This window comes from Solanum tuberosum, unplaced genomic scaffold, assembly GCF_000226075.1.
Source record: "Solanum tuberosum cultivar DM 1-3 516 R44 unplaced genomic scaffold, SolTub_3.0 scf00187, whole genome shotgun sequence".
NCBI classification, from domain to species: domain Eukaryota; kingdom Viridiplantae; phylum Streptophyta; class Magnoliopsida; order Solanales; family Solanaceae; genus Solanum; species Solanum tuberosum.
In genome coordinates, this window is record NW_006239111.1 from 611,049 (window position 1) to 617,109 (window position 6,061).

Consider the following 6,061-nt stretch of genomic DNA (forward strand, 5'->3'; position numbering starts at 1 on the left):
AGGACCCCCTGGATAATGGGATTAGCAGGACCCTCCTGGATAATGGGATTAGCAAGGACCCTCATGAATAATGGGACGTAGTGTAGCAAGGACCCTCCTGATTAATGGGACGTAGTGTAGCAAGGACCCTCCTGATTAATGGGACGTAGTGTAGCAAGGACCCTCCTGATTAATGGGACGTAGTGTAGCAAGGACCCTCCTGATTAATGGGACGTAGTGTAGCAAGGACCCTCCTGATTAATGGGACGTAGTGTAGCAAGGACCCTCCTGATTAATGGGACGTAGTGTAGCAAGGACCCTCCTGATTAATGGGACGTAGTGTAGCAAGGACCCTCCTGATTAATGGGACGTAGTGTAGCAAGGACCCTCCTGAATAATGGGACGTAGTATAGCAAGGACCCTCATGAATATTGGGATGTAGTGTAGCAAAAACCCTTCTGAATAATGGGACGTAGGGTAGCAAGGACCCTCCTGGATAATGGGACTAGCAGTACCCTCCTGGATAATGGGACTAGTAGGACCCCCTGGATAATGGGATTAGCAGGACCCTCCTGGATAATGGGATTAGCAAGGACCCTCCTGAATAATGGGACGTAGTATAGCAAGGACCCTCATGAATATTGGGATGTAGTGTAGCAAAAACCCTTCTGAATAATGGGACGTAGGGTAGCAAGGACCCTACTGGATAATGGGACTAGCAGTACCCTCCTGGATAATGGGACTAGTAGGACCCCCTGGATAATGGGATTAGCAGGACCCTCCTGGATAATGGGATTAGCAAGGACCCTCCTGAATAATGGGACGTAGTATAGCAAGGACCCTCATGAATATTGGGATGTAGTGTAGCAAAAACCCTTATGAATAATGGGACGTAGGGTAGCAAGGACCCTACTGGATAATGGGACTAGCAGTACCCTCCTGGATAATGGGACTAGTAGGACCCCCTGGATAATGGGATTAGCAGGACCCTCCTGGATAATGGGATTAGCAGGACCCTCCTGGATAATGGGATTAGCAGGACCCTCCTGGATAATGGGATTAGCAGGACCCTCCTGGATAATGGGATTAGCAGGACCCTCCTGGATAATGGGATTAGCAGGACCCTCCTGGATAATGGGATTAGCAGGACCCTCCTGGATAATGGGATTAGCAGGACCCTCCTGGATAATGGGATTAGCAGGACCCTCCTGGATAATGGGATTAGCAGGACCCTCCTGGATAATGGGATTAGCAGGACCCTCCTGGATAATGGGATTAGCAGAACCCTCCTACATAATGGGATTTAGTTTAGCAGGACCCTCATAAACAATGGAAATTAGTGTAGCAGGATCCTCCTAAACAATGAGAATTAGTGTAGCAGGACCTTCCTAAACAATGGGAATTAGCATAGCATGACCCTCCTAAACAATGGGAAGTAGAGTAGCAGGACCCTCCTAAACAATGGGAATTAGCGTAGCAGAACCCTTCTAAACAATGAGAATTAGCGTAGCAGGACCCTCCCAAACAATGGGAATTAGCGTAGTAGGACCCTCATAAACAATGAGAATTAGCGTAACAGGACCCTCATAAACAATGGGAATTAGCGTAGTAGGACCCTCCTAAACAATGGGTGAGGTATTTAGGTTGGCCTAAAAAGAAGATTATATTGTTTCAGTGTGAGTGGCTTGACCCATCACATAGAGGCACAAAGGTGGACCATCAACATAATATAATTGAAGTTAAGCACACCAGGAAATACAGAAGTTATGATTGGTGGGTTGTTATAAAGAGTAAGCCTGTGGGAAGAATTGAAATTGACAATGTCTTAGATGTGGCGTATCAAAATGATGTTGCAATTGTTCAACAACAAGTTGATGTTGAATTGGAAACCACGCTACAACATCCTCAACACATATTAGAAGAAGTATTTGATGATGCGATAATGAATGTTGAGGAAGAAATATATGAGAATGAAGAAAATGAATCATTTGATGACGAAGAATGGGACGATAATGAAAATGAAACTACTAAGGAGGAAGAATGGGAGAATGATGGAATTGAAACAAGCGAGGAGGAATAGTGTAGAATGTATATATAATATATGTAAGTTAGTGTATTTTGCTAATTTTATTTAATTTATGATTTATATATATTATATATGTAAATTTGCATACAGATGTCATCAGGCAGTGACAGTGATAAACATCGCGTGCATTTTGGAGTTAGTCAGACTAATAAGGCTAAAAAGAAGAAGTCAACTAGGAGACCCATAGATCCTGAGGATATTCTAGGATCTATTTCTTATATGCCAGAGCGCATCAGTCATGATACTCATTTATTTGCTGTTCCGTTTGGTACGGCGGATTCTCGGCAATATTATCCTAATTACCGTCGACCAGTCGGTGCTTCCTCTACTTAACAGGTATTGCCTTCACGGCGCTACGAGGACTTACCTTTACAGGTTATTCGTCGACCACGACCCTTATCGGCAGGTAGGATATTGTATGGTACTCTATTTACCACAGGTACATCTCCTCAGTTATTTGCCATGAGGATTGGAGATTCTAGTAGCGAGCAGTCGGATGCTATGGCCGGTACGCCTTCATTGACTCAAAGTTTTGTGCATCCTAGTGTATCACCTTCATCTACAGCTGCATCTAGTGCTACACTAGATGCTGCGATGCCTGCTCTAGCTCCTGGACAGAAGGACAGACTTGGTAGAGTCATGATTGAGCCGGATGGATCATCGTAAGTTTGTTTTGTTATCTATTTTTTATTTTATTTTATTTATTTCTTATACTTTAATATATTATTCATGAACTAACATATTTGTTATGTGTTTTGCAAGTGGCATCCTGCAAAGAATGTTGTCCAGGATTTAAAAGACTGTGTTAGAAGACTTTACACACATGCTTATCACTCTTGGAGCGAGATTCCAAACAATATACGCCAGACGAGTTTAATGAATTTAAGGTATATATTTTTTAGTTAAGTTTAATAATTTTAGTATACTTTACTTATTGTTTTCTATCGATTTAATTAACGCTATTCAATTTTTTTTCCAGACTATGTGTACTTGGGAGTCGAGGTACAATTTGGTCAGTGCGACCACATTTGAGAGGAGGGCATCCACGAGACTATCTAGCTGGCTAAAGAAAGTTTGGGACTCTGATCAACGTCCGGGTTGGATGCTGCTTCATGTTTTTGATGATTTGCGTGCATATTGGAACACAGAAAAGTTTAAGGCAATTTCCGAACAAGCCAAAAAGGCTAGAGGCAGTCTTAAGAGTGGCTCGTTGCACATCGAAGGTGCAAAGACAGTTGGAACAATTACAAGAGAGATGGTAAGTTCTAATTCAAACTTTTAAATAAATATTAGTTGATTCATATTTATATATATATATATATATATATCGTTATAAATTCCAGTTTTTATTTATAGGAAAAAGAATTGGGGGCGCACTCCCATTGAACCAAAGGTTTTCAAGAAGACTCATGTGAAGAAGAAAGAAAATGAGTCGGATCCGGAAGTGTGGGTCGAGGAAAGGGCCGAACGAGTTTTTGTAAGTTATTTAATATGAATAATATATATTAATAGTGAATATATTTATGATATGTATATATATTAATGTCAATTTTTATATTTAATATGCAGAATGAGTTTCATTAGTACGTCGCTGAGAATCTGGATAGTTCGGTCGAAATGACACTTGAATTGTCCACCCAAATTTGGATAGAGAAAGTGGTAGGGGGGACACACAGGGTAGAGTCTATAGTCGAGGCTCTCGAAACGATGTAAGAAGACTCTAGTCGAACTTAGAAGGTATTGGATCATCACGTCAAGACGAGGCACTTGACGGTGTTCAGATTACTGCTATGTCGGCTCAAATAGCACAGCTTACATCGGCACTGGCAGAGTCGGAGCAGAGAAGAGTAGCTGAACAACAAAGCATGAGTGAGACCGTTCAGCAAATCAAAGAACAAGTGATGAACCTCGCTCGCCGACCTACTACTTCGGCTCCCGAGGACACCGACGACGACAATGAGGAGGAGGAGGATGATTTTGTAAATGACACTCCCTAGTTTAGGTCTCTCACTACAAAAGGAACCCCAATTACCAACAAAAAATTTATTGGTAAATTGATCAAATTGGTTGGCAAATTGAGTTACCAACCAAATGCCAATATTGTATTAATCTGTTGCTAAAAGGCTCGTCGGTAAATAAAACCAACCGATTTTAATTTGTTGGTAAACTTACCAACCAAAAATCAGTTGGTAAACGCCCAAAGATGTTGTTACAAAATTTTGAAACATGGCCCTGAAATTTCCGTTGGTAAATTCACCAACTAATTTTTGTTAGTATATCGTTAGTACCTTTACTACCGAATTGAAAAGGAGTTAGTAAAAATTTTTTCTTCATTATCAATTCCGTTGGTAATACGTTGATAATTATAGTAAATTTTGTTGGTAATTTACCAATAAATTTTAAATACTTTTATTTTTTTGGTTTTCCATCCGGTGTCCGGTACCCCACACCGGAGCCCAACTAATTTTGGATTCACGCCGGGAAGTCCCACATTGGGGAGTAAAGCGCTCCCTAACAAATGCGACTCCGTACCCAAGGGGAATCGAACCTGAGACCGCTTGGTTAAGGACGATGCAGTTTGTTGGTAATATATCACTCAAGGCGACTCCGTACCCAAGGGGAATCAAAACTGAGACCTCTTGGTTAAGGATGTAAGAGTACGTACCACTCCACCACAACCCTTGTTGGTAATAAATTTTAAATACGTTAGTATGATTATTTGTTTTTCTAATAAATTTACTAATTAATTGTTAATTTGTTGGTAATATATCATTCAAGTTCAATGTTAGGTTAGTAATTGATTGACAATATGTTCAAAATATTATTAACTGAATGATTATCCAATTGTAAAATATTTATTAATTTATTGCATTTAAAACTCTAAGCGCACGAATATAAATCCAAAAATACTAATATCAATTTTATAAATCATATTTGAATGAAACAATACAAAATCTATGATAACAAGTTAAATTAATCTCAATATGACACATATCATTATATCAAAAAATTTAATTTGAGCACGTTTACCAAAAATATTGACCAAATCTAAATTTTGGCCAAAATTCAAAAGTTAAAACACCTAACAGCACAAACTGAAAATGGAAGCCTCAAAACTTGAACCAACCATCCTATTAGATATAAAATTGACCTTCCAAAGCTAATCGCGCTGACGAAATTCTCATTAGAGCGCATTTACAAAAAATGTAAAGCAAAGTCAAATTTTGGCCAAAAGTTAAAAGTTAAAACGCCTAACGGTACAAAGTGAATATGAAAACCTCAAAATCCAAATCAACCATACTATAAGACGAAAAGTGACCTTCCAGAGCTAACCGCGCTGACGAATTCAAATTTGAACATGTTTCCCAAAAAAATTGACCTAGTTCAAATTTTAGCAAAAAGTTAAAGTTAAAACGCTTAACGACACAAACTGAAAATAAAAGTCTCAAAACCCGAACCAACCATCCTATGAGACCAAAACTGAACTTATATGGCTTACCGCAGTGACAAAATTTCAATTCAAGCACGATTATCAAAAATATTGACTAAAGTGAAAATTTGGCAAAAAGTTAAAAGTTAAAATACCTAACGGCACAAACTAAAAATGGAAGCCTCAAAACCCGAACCCTCTATCTTATTACATAAAAAATAACCTTTCGCATCTAACTGCACTGAAGAAATTCTCATCTGAGCACGTTTATCAAATATATTGACCGAAGTTAAATTTTGGCCAAAATTTATAAGTTAAAACACCTAACGGTAAACACTAAAAATGAAAGCCTCAAAACCCGAACCAACCATCCTATTAGATAAAAAATGACCTTTGGAGTTAATTACGCCAACGGAATTCTCATCTGAGCACGTTCACAAAAATATTGACAAAAGTCAAATTTTGGCCAAAACATAAGATTTAAAACACCTAACGGCACAAACAAAAAACGGAAGCCTCTAAAATGGAACCAACCTTCATGTTAGATAAAAAATGACCTTTCGAAG